Source organism: Oncorhynchus kisutch, linkage group LG17 (genome assembly GCF_002021735.2).
Source record: "Oncorhynchus kisutch isolate 150728-3 linkage group LG17, Okis_V2, whole genome shotgun sequence".
NCBI classification, from domain to species: domain Eukaryota; kingdom Metazoa; phylum Chordata; class Actinopteri; order Salmoniformes; family Salmonidae; genus Oncorhynchus; species Oncorhynchus kisutch.
The window spans coordinates 6,200,908-6,217,643 of record NC_034190.2 but is presented as its reverse complement, the minus strand read 5'-3'; the positions used below and the strand labels follow the sequence as shown (position 1 = coordinate 6,217,643).

At 44.4% G+C, this 16,736-nt stretch overlaps 12 non-coding genes across 12 annotated transcripts; all 12 read left to right on the top strand.

Annotated features, from left to right (window-relative positions):
- The first annotated feature begins 80 nt into the window (after window positions 1-80).
- trnay-gua (transfer RNA tyrosine (anticodon GUA)) lies at window positions 81-168 on the top strand. The gene is given in 2 exon segments: window positions 81-117; window positions 133-168. It is a non-coding gene; the product is annotated as a tRNA-Tyr (tRNA).
- A 1,225-nt stretch (window positions 169-1,393) lies between these two features.
- Window positions 1,394-1,481, top strand: trnay-gua (transfer RNA tyrosine (anticodon GUA)). The gene is given in 2 exon segments: window positions 1,394-1,430; window positions 1,446-1,481. It is a non-coding gene; the product is annotated as a tRNA-Tyr (tRNA).
- Window positions 1,482-3,286: 1,805 nt separating this feature from the next.
- Window positions 3,287-3,374, top strand: trnay-gua (transfer RNA tyrosine (anticodon GUA)). Its single transcript is given in 2 exon segments — window positions 3,287-3,323; window positions 3,339-3,374. It is a non-coding gene; the product is annotated as a tRNA-Tyr (tRNA).
- Window positions 3,375-4,521: 1,147 nt separating this feature from the next.
- Window positions 4,522-4,609, top strand: trnay-gua (transfer RNA tyrosine (anticodon GUA)). Its single transcript is given in 2 exon segments — window positions 4,522-4,558; window positions 4,574-4,609. It is a non-coding gene; the product is annotated as a tRNA-Tyr (tRNA).
- Window positions 4,610-5,756: 1,147 nt separating this feature from the next.
- trnay-gua (transfer RNA tyrosine (anticodon GUA)) lies at window positions 5,757-5,844 on the top strand. The gene is given in 2 exon segments: window positions 5,757-5,793; window positions 5,809-5,844. It is a non-coding gene; the product is annotated as a tRNA-Tyr (tRNA).
- A 1,218-nt stretch (window positions 5,845-7,062) lies between these two features.
- On the top strand, window positions 7,063-7,150 carry trnay-gua (transfer RNA tyrosine (anticodon GUA)). Its single transcript is given in 2 exon segments — window positions 7,063-7,099; window positions 7,115-7,150. It is a non-coding gene; the product is annotated as a tRNA-Tyr (tRNA).
- Window positions 7,151-8,296: 1,146 nt separating this feature from the next.
- Window positions 8,297-8,384, top strand: trnay-gua (transfer RNA tyrosine (anticodon GUA)). The gene is given in 2 exon segments: window positions 8,297-8,333; window positions 8,349-8,384. It is a non-coding gene; the product is annotated as a tRNA-Tyr (tRNA).
- A 1,219-nt stretch (window positions 8,385-9,603) lies between these two features.
- Window positions 9,604-9,691, top strand: trnay-gua (transfer RNA tyrosine (anticodon GUA)). Its single transcript is given in 2 exon segments — window positions 9,604-9,640; window positions 9,656-9,691. It is a non-coding gene; the product is annotated as a tRNA-Tyr (tRNA).
- Window positions 9,692-11,484: 1,793 nt separating this feature from the next.
- Window positions 11,485-11,572, top strand: trnay-gua (transfer RNA tyrosine (anticodon GUA)). The gene is given in 2 exon segments: window positions 11,485-11,521; window positions 11,537-11,572. It is a non-coding gene; the product is annotated as a tRNA-Tyr (tRNA).
- A 490-nt stretch (window positions 11,573-12,062) lies between these two features.
- trnay-gua (transfer RNA tyrosine (anticodon GUA)) lies at window positions 12,063-12,150 on the top strand. Its single transcript is given in 2 exon segments — window positions 12,063-12,099; window positions 12,115-12,150. It is a non-coding gene; the product is annotated as a tRNA-Tyr (tRNA).
- A 3,028-nt stretch (window positions 12,151-15,178) lies between these two features.
- trnay-gua (transfer RNA tyrosine (anticodon GUA)) lies at window positions 15,179-15,266 on the top strand. Its single transcript is given in 2 exon segments — window positions 15,179-15,215; window positions 15,231-15,266. It is a non-coding gene; the product is annotated as a tRNA-Tyr (tRNA).
- Window positions 15,267-15,834: 568 nt separating this feature from the next.
- trnay-gua (transfer RNA tyrosine (anticodon GUA)) lies at window positions 15,835-15,922 on the top strand. Its single transcript is given in 2 exon segments — window positions 15,835-15,871; window positions 15,887-15,922. It is a non-coding gene; the product is annotated as a tRNA-Tyr (tRNA).
- Window positions 15,923-16,736: the final 814 nt, after the last annotated feature.

The window sequence follows — 16,736 nt, the reverse complement described above, 5'->3', positions numbered from 1 at the left end:
GTTCAAATGTCCATGGATGACCAGCAGGGCCAGCAGAACGTCTTACCATCTAGGTTATGACTTTTGGAGTTACTTGTCCACCTTCGATACCTCAGTTGGTAGAGCGGAGGACTGTAGGTGATAATTTTAGCAATCCTTAGGTCGCTGGTTCAAATCCGTTTCGAAGGAGTGTATTTTTCTTGTGGCTTGCTCCAACTTTTGACAGCAGTGCACTTTGATTTGTGTTTGAGAAACATATTATCTTTCCCTGAGATCACAGAATTCATAACTTGTTGACCTTCCATAGGACAGTTGGTAAAGTCGCGGAGTGTATTTGAAATTGCAACAATCCTTATGTCACTGGCTCACACTGGCTCAAAGGAGGATAACATTTTCTGCGGTTTTTGACAGCAGTGCACTTTAACTTGACAATCAAATCAATCAAATATTTGTATAAAGCCCTTCTTACATCAGCTGATGTCACAAAGTGCTGTACAGAAACCCAGCCTAAAACCCCAAACAGCAAGCAATGCAGGTGTAGAAGCACGGTGGCTAGGAAAAACTCCCTAGAAAGGCCAAAACCTAGGAAAAAAAATAGAGAGGAACCAGACTGTGAGGGGTGGACAGTCATCGTCTGGCTGTTCTGGGTAGCGATTATAACAAAATATGGCCTAGATGTTCAAATGTTCATGGATGACCAGCAGGGCCAGCAGAACGTCTTACCATCTAGGTTATGGCTTTTGGAGTTACTTGTCCACCTTTGATACCTCATTTGGTAGAGCGTAGGACTGTAGGTGATAATTTTAGCAATCCTTAGGTCGCTGGTTCAAATCCGTTTCGAAGGAGTGTATTTTTTCTTGTGGCTTGCTCCAACTTTTGACAGCAGTGCACTTTGATTTGTGTTTGAGAAACATATTATCTTTCCCTGAGATCACAGAATTCATAACTTGTTGACCTTCCATAGGACAGTTGGTAAAGTCGCGGAGTGTATTTGAAATTGCAACAATCCTTATGTCACTGGCTCACACTGGCTCAAAGGAGGATAACATTTTCTGCGGTTTTTGACAGCAGTGCACTTTAACTTGACAATCAAATCAATCAAATATTTGTATAAAGCCCTTCTTACATCAGCTGATGTCACAAAGTGCTGTACAGAAACCCAGCCTAAAACCCCAAACAGCAAGCAATGCAGGTGTAGAAGCACGGTGGCTAGGAAAAACTCCCTAGAAAGGCCAAAACCTAGGAAAAAACCGAGAGAGGAACCAGACTGTGAGGGGTGGACAGTCATCGTCTGGCTGTTCTGGGTAGCGATTATAACAAAATATGGCCTAGATGTTCAAATGTTCATGGATGACCAGCAGGGCCAGCAGAACGTCTTACCATCTAGGTTATGGCTTTTGGAGTTACTTGTCCACCTTCGATACCTCAGTTGGTAGAGTGGAGGACTGTAGGTGATAATTTTAGCAATCCTTAGGTCGCTGGTTCAAATCCGTTTCGAAGGAGTGTATTTTTTCTTGTGGCTTGCTCCAACTTTTGACAGCAGTGCACTTTGATTTGTGTTTGAGAAACATATTATCTTTCCCTGAGATCACAGAATTCATAACTTGTTGACCTTCCATAGGACAGTTGGTAAAGTCGCGGAGTGTATTTGAAATTGCAACAATCCTTATGTCACTGGCTCACACTGGCTCAAAGGAGGATAACATTTTCAGCGGTTTTTGACAGCAGTGCACTTTAACTTGACAATCAAATCAATCAAATATTTGTATAAAGCCCTTCTTACATCAGCTGATGTCACAAAGTGCTGTACAGAAACCCAGCCTAAAACCCCAAACAGCAAGCAATGCAGGTGTAGAAGCACGGTGGCTAGGAAAAACTCCCTAGAAAGGCCAAAACCTAGGAAAAAACCGAGAGAGGAACCAGACTGTGAGGGGTGGACAGTCATCGTCTGGCTGTTCTGGGTAGCGATTATAACAAAATATGGCCTAGATGTTCAAATGTTCATGGATGACCAGCAGGGCCAGCAGAACGTCTTACCATCTAGGTTATGGCTTTTGGAGTTACTTGTCCACCTTCGATACCTCATTTGGTAGAGCGTAGGACTGTAGGTGATAATTTTAGCAATCCTTAGGTCGCTGGTTCAAATCCGTTTCGAAGGAGTGTATTTTTTCTTGTGGCTTGCTCCAACTTTTGACAGCAGTGCACTTTGACTTGTGTTTGACAAACATATTATCTTTCCCTGAGATCACCGAATTCATAACTTGTTGACCTGGTTCAAACGTTTGTAAAAGTCGCGGACGGCGTCGGGCCAAGCGGCAGGGCCGGACCTACCGGGAAGTCATCAAATATTTTTATAAAGTCCTTCTTACATCAGCTGATGTCACAAAGTGCTGTTCAGAAACCCAGCCTAAAACCCCAAACAGCAAGCAATGCAGGTGTAGAAGCACGGTGGCTAGGAAAAACTCCCCAGAAAGGCCAAAACCTAGGAAAAAACCTAGAGAGGAACCAGGCTGTGAGGGGTGGCCAGTCATCGTCTGGCTGTTCTGGGTAGCGATTATAACAAAACATGGCCAAGATGTTCAAATGTCCATGGATGACCAGCAGGGTCAGCAGAACTTCTTATCATCTAGGTCATGGCTTTTGGATTTACTTGTCCACCTTCGATACCTCATTTGGTAGAGCGTAGGACTGTAGGTGATAATTTTAGCAATCCTTAGGTCGCTGGTTCAAATCCGTTTCGAAGGAGTGTATTTTTTCTTGTGGCTTGCTCCAACTTTTGAAAGCAGTGCACTTTGATTTGTGTTTGAGAAACATATTATCTTTCCCTGAGATCACAGAATTCATAACTTGTTGACCTTCCATAGGACAGTTGGTAAAGTCGCGGAGTGTATTTGAAATTGCAACAATCCTTATGTCACTGGCTCACACTGGCTCAAAGGAGGATAACATTTTCAGCGGTTTTTGACAGCAGTGCACTTTAACTTGACAATCAAATCAATCAAATATTTGTATAAAGCCCTTCTTACATCAGCTGATGTCACAAAGTGCTGTACAGAAACCCAGCCTAAAACCCCAAACAGCAAGCAATGCAGGTGTAGAAGCACGGTGGCTAGGAAAAACTCCCTAGAAAGGCCAAAACCTAGGAAAAAACCTAGAGAGGAACCAGGCTGTGAGGGGTGGTCAGTCATCGTCTGGCTGTTCCGGGTATCGATTATAACAAAACATGGCCAAGATGTTCATGGATGACCAGCAGGGTCAGCAGAACTTCTTACCATCTAGGTTATGGCTTTTCGAGTTACTTGTCACACCTTCGATAGCTCAGTTGGTAGAGCGGAGGACTGTAGGTGATAATCGTAGCAATCCTTAGGTCGCTGGTTCAAATCCGGCTCGAAGGAGTATATTTTTTCTTGTCGCTTGCTCCAACTTTTGACAGCAGTGCACTTTGACTTGTGTTTGACAAACATATTATCTTTCCCTGAGATCACCGAATTCATAACTTGTTGACCTTCCATAGGACAGTTGGTAAAGTCGCGGAATGTATTTGAAATTGCAACAATCCTTATGTCACTGGCTCACGCTGGCTCAAAGGAGGATAACATTTTCAGCGGTTTTTGACAGCAGTGCACTTTAACTTGACAATCAAATCAATCAAATATATTTATAAAGTCATTCTTACATCAGCTGATGTCACAAAGTGCTGTTCAGAAACCCAGCCTAAAACCCCAAACAGCAAGCAATGCAGGTGTAGAAGCACGGTGGCTAGGAAAAACTCCCCAGAAAGGCCAAAACCTAGGAAAAAACCTAGAGAGGAACCAGGCTGTGAGGGGTGGCCAGTCATCGTCTGGCTGTTCCGGGTAGCGATTATAACAAAACATGGCCAAGATGTTCAAATGTTCATGGATGACCAGCAGGGTCAGCAGAACTTCTTACCATCTAGGTCATGGCTTTTGGAGTTAGTTGTCCACCTTCGATAGCTCAGTTGGTAGAGCGGAGGACTGTAGGTGGTAATTGTAGCAATCCTTAGGTCGCTGTTTGAAATCTGGCTCGAAGTAGTGTATTTTTTCTTGTCGCTTGCTCCAACTTTTGACAGCAGTGCACTTTGACTTGTGTTTGACAAACATATTATCTTTCCCTGAGATCACCGAATTCATAACTTGTTGACCTGGTTCAAACGTTTGTAAAAGTCGCGGACGGCGTCGGGCCAAGCGGCAGTGCCGGACCTACCGGGAAGTCATCAAATATTTTTATAAAGTCCTTCTTACATCAGCTGATGTCACAAAGTGCTGTTCAGAAACCCAGCCTAAAACCCCAAACAGCAAGCAATGCAGGTGTAGTAGCACGGTGGCTAGGAAAAACTCCCCAGAAAGGCCAAAACCTAGGAAAAAACCTAGAGAGGAACCAGGCTGTGAGGGGTGGCCAGTCATCGTCTGGCTGTTCCGGGTATCGATTATAACAAAACATGGCCAAGATGTTCATGGATGACCAGCAGGGTCAGCAGAACTTCTTACCATCTAGGTTATGGCTTTTTGTGTTACTTGTCCACCTTCGATAGCTCAGTTGGTAGAGCGGAGGACTGTAGGTGATAATCGTAGCAATCCTTAGGTCGCTGGTTCAAATCCGGCTCGAAGGAGTATATTTTTTCTTGTCGCTTGCTCCAACTTTTGACAGCAGTGCACTTTGACTTGTGTTTGACAAACATATTATCTTTCCCTGAGATCACCGAATTCATAACTTGTTGACCTTCCATAGGACAGTTGGTAAAGTCGCGGAATGTATTTGAAATTGCAACAATCCTTATGTCACTGGCTCACGCTGGCTCAAAGGAGGATAACATTTTCAGCGGTTTTTGACAGCAGTGCACTTTAACTTGACAATCAAATCAATCAAATATATTTATAAAGTCATTCTTACATCAGCTGATGTCACAAAGTGCTGTTCAGAAACCCAGCCTAAAACCCCAAACAGCAAGCAATGCAGGTGTAGAAGCACGGTGGCTAGGAAAAACTCCCCAGAAAGGCCAAAACCTAGGAAAAAACCTAGAGAGGAACCAGGCTGTGAGGGGTGGCCAGTCATCGTCTGGCTGTTCCGGGTAGCGATTATAACAAAACATGGCCAAGATGTTCAAATGTTCATGGATGACCAGCAGGGTCAGCAGAACTTCTTACCATCTAGGTCATGGCTTTTGGAGTTAGTTGTCCACCTTCGATAGCTCAGTTGGTAGAGCGGAGGACTGTAGGTGGTAATTGTAGCAATCCTTAGGTCGCTGTTTGAAATCTGGCTCGAAGTAGTGTATTTTTTCTTGTCGCTTGCTCCAACTTTTGACAGCAGTGCACATTGACTTGTGTTTGACAAACATATTATCTTTCCCTGAGATCACCGAATTCATAACTTGTTGACCTGGTTCAAACGTTTGTAAAAGTCGCGGACGGCGTCGGGCCAAGCGGCAGGGCCGGACCTACCGGGAAGTCATCAAATATTTTTATAAAGTCCTTCTTACATCAGCTGATGTCACAAAGTGCTGTTCAGAAACCCAGCCTAAAACCCCAAACAGCAAGCAATGCAGGTGTAGTAGCACGGTGGCTAGGAAAAACTCCCCAGAAAGGCCAAAACCTAGGAAAAAACCTAGAGAGGAACCAGGCTGTGAGGGGTGGCCAGTCATCGTCTGGCTGTTCCGGGTATCGATTATAACAAAACATGGCCAAGATGTTCATGGATGACCAGCAGGGTCAGCAGAACTTCTTACCATCTAGGTTATGGCTTTTTGTGTTACTTGTCCACCTTCGATAGCTCAGTTGGTAGAGCGGAGGACTGTAGGTGATAATCGTAGCAATCCTTAGGTCACTGGTTCAAATCCTCCTCGAAGGAGTGTATTTTTTCTTGTCGCTTGCTCCAACTTTTGACAGCAGTGCACTTTGACTTGTGTTTGACAAACATATTATCTTTCCCTGAGATCACCGAATTCATAACTTGTTGACCTTCCATAGGACAGTTGGTAAAGTCGCGGAGTGTATTTGAAATTGCAACAATCCTTATGTCACTGGCTCACGCTGGCTCAAAGGAGGATAACATTTTCAGCGGTTTTTGACAGCAGTGCACTTTAACTTAACAATCAAATCAATCAAATATTTTTATAAAGTCCTTCTTACATCAGCTGATGTCACAAAGTGCTGTACAGAAACCCAGCCTAAAACCCCAAACAGCAAGCAATGCAGGTGTAGAAGCACGGTGGCTAGGAAAAACTCCCCAGAAAGGCCAAAACCTAGGAAAAAACCTAGAGAGGAACCAGGCTGTGAGGGGTGGCCAGTCATCGTCTGGCTGTTCTGGGTAGCGATTATAACAAAACATGGCCAAGATGTTCAAATGTCCATGGATGACCAGCAGGGTCAGCAGAACTTCTTATCATCTAGGTCATGGCTTTTGGATTACTTGTCCACCTTCGATACCTCATTTGGTAGAGCGTAGGACTGTAGGTGATAATTTTAGCAATCCTTAGGTCGCTGGTTCAAATCCGTTTCGAAGGAGTGTATTTTTTCTTGTGGCTTGCTCCAACTTTTGACAGCAGTGCACTTTGATTTGTGTTTGAGAAACATATTATCTTTCCCTGAGATCACAGAATTCATAACTTGTTGACCTTCCATAGGACAGTTGGTAAAGTCGCGGAGTGTATTTGAAATTGCAACAATCCTTATGTCACTGGCTCACACTGGCTCAAAGGAGGATAACATTTTCAGCGGTTTTTGACAGCAGTGCACTTTAACTTGACAATCAAATCAATCAAATATTTGTATAAAGCCCTTCTTACATCAGCTGATGTCACAAAGTGCTGTACAGAAACCCAGCCTAAAACCCCAAACAGCAAGCAATGCAGGTGTAGAAGCACGGTGGCTAGGAAAAACTCCCTAGAAAGGCCAAAACCTAGGAAAAAACCTAGAGAGGAACCAGGCTGTGAGGGGTGGTCAGTCATCGTCTGGCTGTTCCGGGTATCGATTATAACAAAACATGGCCAAGATGTTCATGGATGACCAGCAGGGTCAGCAGAACTTCTTACCATCTAGGTTATGGCTTTTCGAGTTACTTGTCACACCTTCGATAGCTCAGTTGGTAGAGCGGAGGACTGTAGGTGATAATCGTAGCAATCCTTAGGTCGCTGGTTCAAATCCTGCTCGAAGGAGTATATTTTTTCTTGTCGCTTGCTCCAACTTTTGACAGCAGTGCACTTTGACTTGTGTTTGACAAACATATTATCTTTCCCTGAGATCACCGAATTCATAACTTGTTGACCTTCCATAGGACAGTTGGTAAAGTCGCGGAATGTATTTGAAATTGCAACAATCCTTATGTCACTGGCTCACGCTGGCTCAAAGGAGGATAACATTTTCAGCGGTTTTTGACAGCAGTGCACTTTAACTTGACAATCAAATCAATCAAATATATTTATAAAGTCATTCTTACATCAGCTGATGTCACAAAGTGCTGTTCAGAAACCCAGCCTAAAACCCCAAACAGCAAGCAATGCAGGTGTAGAAGCACGGTGGCTAGGAAAAACTCCCCAGAAAGGCCAAAACCTAGGAAAAAACCTAGAGAGGAACCAGGCTGTGAGGGGTGGCCAGTCATCGTCTGGCTGTTCCGGGTAGCGATTATAACAAAACATGGCCAAGATGTTCAAATGTTCATGGATGACCAGCAGGGTCAGCAGAACTTCTTACCATCTAGGTCATGGCTTTTGGAGTTAGTTGTCCACCTTCGATAGCTCAGTTGGTAGAGCGGAGGACTGTAGGTGGTAATTGTAGCAATCCTTAGGTCGCTGTTTGAAATCTGGCTCGAAGTAGTGTATTTTTTCTTGTCGCTTGCTCCAACTTTTGACAGCAGTGCACTTTGACTTGTGTTTGACAAACATATTATCTTTCCCTGAGATCACCGAATTCATAACTTGTTGACCTGGTTCAAACGTTTGTAAAAGTCGCGGACGGCGTCGGGCCAAGCGGCAGGGCCGGACCTACCGGGAAGTCATCAAATATTTTTATAAAGTCCTTCTTACATCAGCTGATGTCACAAAGTGCTGTTCAGAAACCCAGCCTAAAACCCCAAACAGCAAGCAATGCAGGTGTAGTAGCACGGTGGCTAGGAAAAACTCCCCAGAAAGGCCAAAACCTAGGAAAAAACCTAGAGAGGAACCAGGCTGTGAGGGGTGGCCAGTCATCGTCTGGCTGTTCCGGGTATCGATTATAACAAAACATGGCCAAGATGTTCATGGATGACCAGCAGGGTCAGCAGAACTTCTTACCATCTAGGTTATGGCTTTTGAGTTACTTGTCCACCTTCGATAGCTCAGTTGGTTGAGCGGAGGACTGTAGATGATAATCGTAGCAATCCTTAGGTCGCTGGTTCAAATCCTGCTCGAAGGAGTGTATTTTTTCTTGTCGCTTGCTCCAACTTTTGACAGCAGTGCACTTTGACTTGTGTTTGACAAACATATTATCTTTCCCTGAGATCACCGAATTCATAACTTGTTGACCTTCCATAGGACAGTTGGTAAAGTCGCGGAGTGTATTTGAAATTGCAGCAATCCTTATGTCACTGGCTCACGCTGGCTCAAAGGAGGATAACATTTTCAGCGGTTTTTGACAGCAGTGCACTTTAACTTGACAATCAAATCAATCAAATATATTTATAAAGTCCTTCTTACATCAGCTGATGTCACAAAGTGCTGTTCAGAAACCCAGCCTAAAACCCCAAACAGCAAGCAATGCAGGTGTAGAAGCACGGTGGCTAGGAAAAACTCCCCAGAAAGGCCAAAACCTAGGAAAAAACCTAGAGAGGAACCAGGCTGTGAGGGGTGGCCAGTCATCGTCTGGCTGTTCTGGGTAGCGATTATAACAAAACATGGCCAAGATGTTCAAATGTCCATGGATGACCAGCAGGGTCAGCAGAACTTCTTATCATCTAGGTCATGGCTTTTGGATTTACTTGTCCACCTTCGATACCACATTTGGTAGAGCGTAGGACTGTAGGTGATAATTTTAGCAATCCTTAGGTCGCTGGTTCAAATCCGTTTCGAAGGAGTGTATTTTTTCTTGTGGCTTGCTCCAACTTTTGACAGCAGTGCACTTTGATTTGTGTTTGAGAAACATATTATCTTTCCCTGAGATCACAGAATTCATAACTTGTTGACCTTCCATAGGACAGTTGGTAAAGTCGCGGAGTGTATTTGAAATTGCAACAATCCTTATGTCACTGGCTCACACTGGCTCAAAGGAGGATAACATTTTCAGCGGTTTTTGACAGCAGTGCACTTTAACTTGACAATCAAATCAATCAAATATTTGTATAAAGCCCTTCTTACATCAGCTGATGTCACAAAGTGCTGTACAGAAACCCAGCCTAAAACCCCAAACAGCAAGCAATGCAGGTGTAGAAGCACGGTGGCTAGGAAAAACTCCCTAGAAAGGCCAAAACCTAGGAAAAAACCTAGAGAGGAACCAGGCTGTGAGGGGTGGTCAGTCATCGTCTGGCTGTTCCGGGTATCGATTATAACAAAACATGGCCAAGATGTTCATGGATGACCAGCAGGGTCAGCAGAACTTCTTACCATCTAGGTTATGGCTTTTCGAGTTACTTGTCACACCTTCGATAGCTCAGTTGGTAGAGCGGAGGACTGTAGGTGATAATCGTAGCAATCCTTAGATCGCTGGTTCAAATCCGGCTCGAAGGAGTATATTTTTTCTTGTCGCTTGCTCCAACTTTTGACAGCAGTGCACTTTGACTTGTGTTTGACAAACATATTATCTTTCCCTGAGATCACCGAATTCATAACTTGTTGACCTTCCATAGGACAGTTGGTAAAGTCGCGGAATGTATTTGAAATTGCAACAATCCTTATGTCACTGGCTCACGCTGGCTCAAAGGAGGATAACATTTTCAGCGGTTTTTGACAGCAGTGCACTTTAACTTGACAATCAAATCAATCAAATATATTTATAAAGTCATTCTTACATCAGCTGATGTCACAAAGTGCTGTTCAGAAACCCAGCCTAAAACCCCAAACAGCAAGCAATGCAGGTGTAGAAGCACGGTGGCTAGGAAAAACTCCCCAGAAAGGCCAAAACCTAGGAAAAAACCTAGAGAGGAACCAGGCTGTGAGGGGTGGCCAGTCATCGTCTGGCTGTTCCGGGTAGCGATTATAACAAAACATGGCCAAGATGTTCAAATGTTCATGGATGACCAGCAGGGTCAGCAGAACTTCTTACCATCTAGGTCATGGCTTTTGGAGTTAGTTGTCCACCTTCGATAGCTCAGTTGGTAGAGCGGAGGACTGTAGGTGGTAATTGTAGCAATCCTTAGGTCGCTGTTTGAAATCTGGCTCGAAGTAGTGTATTTTTTCTTGTCGCTTGCTCCAACTTTTGACAGCAGTGCACTTTGACTTGTGTTTGACAAACATATTATCTTTCCCTGAGATCACCGAATTCATAACTTGTTGACCTGGTTCAAACGTTTGTAAAAGTCGCGGACGGCGTCGGGCCAAGCGGCAGGGCCGGACCTACCGGGAAGTCATCAAATATTTTTATAAAGTCCTTCTTACATCAGCTGATGTCACAAAGTGCTGTTCAGAAACCCAGCCTAAAACCCCAAACAGCAAGCAATGCAGGTGTAGTAGCACGGTGGCTAGGAAAAACTCCCCAGAAAGGCCAAAACCTAGGAAAAAACCTAGAGAGGAACCAGGCTGTGAGGGGTGGCCAGTCATCGTCTGGCTGTTCCGGGTATCGATTATAACAAAACATGGCCAAGATGTTCATGGATGACCAGCAGGGTCAGCAGAACTTCTTACCATCTAGGTTATGGCTTTTTGTGTTACTTGTCCACCTTCGATAGCTCAGTTGGTAGAGCGGAGGACTGTAGGTGATAATCGTAGCAATCCTTAGGTCGCTGGCTCGAAGGAGTGTATTTTTTCTTGTCGCTTGCTCCAACTTTTGACAGCAGTGCACTTTGACTTGTGTTTGACAAACATATTATCTTTCCCTGAGATCACCGAATTCATAACTTGTTGACCTTCCATAGGACAGTTGGTAAAGTCGCGGAGTGTATTTGAAATTGCAACAATCCTTATGTCACTGGCTCACGCTGGCTCAAAGGAGGATAACATTTTCAGTGGTTTTTGACAGCAGTGCACTTTAACTTAACAATCAAATCAATCAAATATTTTTATAAAGTCCTTCTTACATCAGCTGATGTCACAAAGTGCTGTTCAGAAACCCAGCCTAAAACCCCAAACAGCAAGCAATGCAGGTGTAGAAGCACGGTGGCTAGGAAAAACTCCCCAGAAAGGCCAAAACCTAGGAAAAAACCTAGAGAGGAACCAGGCTGTGAGGGGTGGCCAGTCATCGTCTGGCTGTTCTGGGTAGCGATTATAACAAAACATGGCCAAGATGTTCAAATGTCCATGGATGACCAGCAGGGTCAGCAGAACTTCTTACCATCTAGGTCATGGCTTTTTGTTTTACTTGTCCACCTTCGATAGCTCAGTTGGTAGAGCGGAGGACTGTAGGTGATAATCGTAGCAATCCTTAGGTCGCTGGTTCAAATCCTGCTCGAAGTAGTGTATTTTTTCTTGTCGCTTGCTCCAACTTTTGACAGCAGTGCACTTTGACTTGTGTTTGACAAACATATTATCTTTCCCTGAGATCACCGAATTCATAACTTGTTGACCTGGTTCAAACGTTTGTAAAAGTCGCGGACGGCGTCGGGCCAAGCGGCAGGGCCGGACCTACCGGGAAGTCATCAAATATTTTTATAAAGTCCTTCTTACATCAGCTGATGTCACAAAGTGCTGTTCAGAAACCCAGCCTAAAACCCCAAACAGCAAGCAATGCAGGTGTAGAAGCACGGTGGCTAGGAAAAACTCCCCAGAAAGGCCGAAACCTAGGAAAAAACCTAGAGAGGAACCAGGCTGTGAGGGGTGGCCAGTCATCGTCTGGCTGTTCCGGGTAGCGATTATAACAAAACATGGCCAAGATGTTCATGGATGACCAGCAGGGTCAGCAGAACGTCTTACCATCTAGGTTATGGCTTTTCGAGTTACTTGTCCACCTTCGATATCTCAGTTGGTAGACCGGAGGACTGTAGGTGATAATCGTAGCAATCCTTAGGTCGCTGGTTCAAATCCGGCTCGAAGGAGTGTATATTTTCTTGTCGCTTGCTCCAACTTTTGACAGCAATGCACTTTGACTTGTGTTTGACAAACATATTATCTTTCCCTGAGATCACCGAATTCATAACTTGTTGACCTTCCATAGGACAGTTGGTAAAGTCGCGGAGTGTATTTGAAATTGCAACAATCCTTATGTCACTGGCTCACACTGGCTCAAAGGAGGATAACTTTTTCAGCGGTTTTTGACAGCAGTGCACTTTAACTTGACAATCAAATCAATCAAATATTTTTATAAAGTCCTTCTTACATCAGCTGATGTCACAAAGTGCTGTTCAGAAACCCAGCCTAAAACCCCAAACAGCAAGCAATGGAGTGTAGAAGCACGGTGGCTAGGAAAAACTCCCCAGAAAGACCAAAACATAGGAAAAAACCTAGAGAGGAACCAGGCTGTGAGGGGTGGCCAGTCATCGTCTGGCTGTTCCGGGTAGCGATTATAACAAAACATGGCCAAGATGTTCAAATGTTCATGGATGACCAGCAGGGTCAGCAGTACTTCTTACCATCTAGGTCATGGCTTTTGGAGTTAGTTGTCCACCTTCGATAGCTCAGTTGGTAGAGCGGAGGACTGTAGGTGGTAATTGTAGCAATCCTTAGGTCGCTGTTTGAAATCTGGCATGAAGTAGTGTAATTTATCTTGTCGCTTGCTCCAACTTTTGACAGCAGTGCACTTTGACTTGTGTTTGACAAACATATTATCTTTCCCTGAGATCACCGAATTCATAACTTGTTGACCTGGTTCAAACGTTTGTAAAAGTCGCGGACGGCGTCGGGCCAAGCGGCAGGGCCGGACCTACCGGGAAGTCATCAAATATTTTTATAAAGTCCTTCTTACATCAGCTGAGGTCACAAAGTGCTGTTCAGAAACCCAGCCTAAAACCCCAAACAGCAAGCAATGCAGGTGTAGTAGCACGGTGGCTAGGAAAAACTCCCCAGAAAGGACAAAACCTAGGAAAAAACCTAGAGAGGAACCAGGCTGTGAGGGGTGGCCAGTCATCGTCTGGCTGTTCCGGGTATCGATTATAACAAAACATGGCCAAGATGTTCATGGATGACCAGCAGGGTCAGCAGAACGTCTTACCATCTAGGTCATGGCTTTTGGAATTACTTGTCCATCTTCGAAAGCTCAGTTGGTAGAGCGGAGGACTGTAGGTGATAATTGTAGAAATCCTTAGGTTGCTGGTTCAAATCTTGCTCGAAGGAGTGTATTTTTTCTTGTCGCTTGCTCCAACTTTTGACAGCAGTGCACTTTGACTTGTTTTGAGAAACATATTATCTTTCCCTGAGATCCCCGAATTCATAACTTTTTGACCTTCCATAGGACAGTTGGTAAAGTCGCGGAGTGTATTTGACATTGCAACAATCCTTATGTCACTGGCTCACACTGGCTCAAAGGAGGATAACTTTTTCAGCGGTTTTTGACAGCAGTGCACTTTAACTTGACAATCAAATCAATCAAATATTTTTATAAAGTCCTTCTTACATCAGCTGATGTCACAAAGTGCTGTTCAGAAACCCAGCCTAAAACCCCAAACAGCAAGCAATGCAGGTGTAGAAGCACGGTGGCTAGGAAAAACTCCCCAGAAAGGCCGAAACCTAGGAAAAAACCTAGAGAGGAACCAGGCTGTGAGGGGTGGCCAGTCATCGTCTGGCTGTTCCGGGTAGCGATTATAACAAAACATGGCCAAGATGTTCATGGATGACCAGCAGGGTCAGCAGAACGTCTTACCATCTAGGTTATGGCTTTTCGAGTTACTTGTCCACCTTCGATATCTCAGTTGGTAGACCGGAGGACTGTAGGTGATAATCGTAGCAATCCTTAGGTCGCTGGTTCAAATCCGTCTCGAAGGAGTGTATATTTTCTTGTCGCTTGCTCCAACTTTTGACAGCAATGCACTTTGACTTGTGTTTGACAAACATATTATCTTTCCCTGAGATCACCGAATTCATAACTTGTTGACCTTCCATAGGACAGTTGGTAAAGTCGCGGAGTGTATTTGAAATTGCAACAATCCTTATGTCACTGGCTCACACTGGCTCAAAGGAGGATAACTTTTTCAGCGGTTTTTGACAGCAGTGCACTTTAACTTGACAATCAAATCAATCAAATATTTTTATAAAGTCCTTCTTACATCAGCTGATGTCACAAAGTGCTGTTCAGAAACCCAGCCTAAAACCCCAAACAGCAAGCAATGGAGTGTAGAAGCACGGTGGCTAGGAAAAACTCCCCAGAAAGACCAAAACATAGGAAAAAACCTAGAGAGGAACCAGGCTGTGAGGGGTGGCCAGTCATCGTCTGGCTGTTCCGGGTAGCGATTATAACAAAACATGGCCAAGATGTTCAAATGTTCATGGATGACCAGCAGGGTCAGCAGTACTTCTTACCATCTAGGTCATGGCTTTTGGAGTTAGTTGTCCACCTTCGATAGCTCAGTTGGTAGAGCGGAGGACTGTAGGTGGTAATTGTAGCAATCCTTAGGTCGCTGTTTGAAATCTGGCATGAAGTAGTGTAATTTATCTTGTCGCTTGCTCCAACTTTTGACAGCAGTGCACTTTGACTTGTGTTTGACAAACATATTATCTTTCCCTGAGATCACCGAATTCATAACTTGTTGACCTTGTTCAAACGTTTGTAAAAGTCGCGGACGGCGTCGGGCCAAGCGGCAGGGCCGGACCTACCGGGAAGTCATCAAATATTTTTATAAAGTCCTTCTTACATCAGCTGAGGTCACAAAGTGCTGTTCAGAAACCCAGCCTAAAACCCCAAACAGCAAGCAATGCAGGTGTAGTAGCACGGTGGCTAGGAAAAACTCCCCAGAAAGGCCAAAACCTAGGAAAAAACCTAGAGAGGAACCAGGCTGTGAGGGGTGGCCAGTCATCGTCTGGCTGTTCCGGGTATCGATTATAACAAAACATGGCCAAGATGTTCATGGATGACCAGCAGGGTCAGCAGAACTTCTTACCATCTAGGTTATGGCTTTTTGAGTTACTTGTCCACCTTCGATAGCTCAGTTGGTAGAGCGGAGGACTGTAGGTGATAATCGTAGCAATCCTTAGATCGCTGGTTCAAATCCGGCTCGAAGGAGTGTATTTTTTCTTGTCGCTTGCTCCAACTTTTGACAGCAGTGCACTTTGACTTGTTTTGAGAAACATATTATCTTTCCCTGAGATCCCCGAATTCATAACTTTTTGACCTTCCATAGGACAGTTGGTAAAGTCGCGGAGTGTATTTGACATTGCAACAATCCTTATGTCACTGGCTCACACTGGCTCAAAGGAGGATAACTTTTTCAGCGGTTTTTGACAGCAGTGCACTTTAACTTGACAATCAAATCAATCAAATATTTTTATAAAGTCCTTCTTACATCAGCTGATGTCACAAAGTGCTGTTCAGAAACCCAGCCTAAAACCCCAAACAGCAAGCAATGCAGGTGTAGAAGCACGGTGGCTAGGAAAAACTCCACAGAAAGACCAAAACCTAGGAAAAAACCTAGAGAGGAACCAGGCTGTGAGGGGTGGCCAGTCATCGTCTGGCTGTTCCGGGTAGCGATTATAACAAAACATGGCCAAGATGTTCAAATGTTCATGGATGACCAGCAGGGTCAGCAGAACTTCTTACCATCTAGGTCATGGCTTTTGGAGTTACTTGTCCACCTTCGATATCTCAGTTGGTAGACCGGAGGACTGTAGGTGATAATCGTAGCAATCCTTAGGTCGCTGGTTCAAATCCGGCTCGAAGGAGTGTATATTTTCTTGTCGCTTGCTCCAACTTTTGACAGCAATGCACTTTGACTTGTGTTTGACAAACATATTATCTTTCCCTGAGATCACCGAATTCATAACTTGTTGACCTTCCATAGGACAGTTGGTAAAGTCGCGGAGTGTTTTTGAAATTGCAACAATCCTTATGTCACTGGCTCACACTGGCTCAAAGGAGGATAACTTTTTCAGCGGTTTTTGACAGCAGTGCACTTTAACTTGACAATCAAATCAATCAAATATTTTTATAAAGTCCTTCTTACATCAGCTGATGTCACAAAGTGCTGTTCAGAAACCCAGCCTAAAACCCCAAACAGCAAGCAATGCAGGTGTAGAAGCACGGTGGCTAGGAAAAACTCCCCAGAAAGACCAAAACCTAGGAAAAAACCTAGAGAGGAACCAGGCTGTGAGGGGTGGCCAGTCATCGTCTGGCTGTTCCGGGTAGCGATTATAACAAAACATGGCCAAGATGTTCAAATGTTCATGGATGACCAGCAGGGTCAGCAGTACTTCTTACCATCTAGGTCATGGCTTTTGGAGTTAGTTGTCCACCTTCGATAGCTCAGTTGGTAGAGCGGAGGACTGTAGGTGGTAATTGTAGCAATCCTTAGGTCGCTGTTTGAAATCTGGCATGAAGTAGTGTAATTTATCTTGTCGCTTGCTCCAACTTTTGACAGCAGTGCACTTTGACTTGTGTTTGACAAACATATTATCTTTCCCTGAGATCACCGAATTCATAACTTGTTGACCTGGTTCAAACGTTTGTAAAAGTCGCGGACGGCGTCGGGCCAAGCGG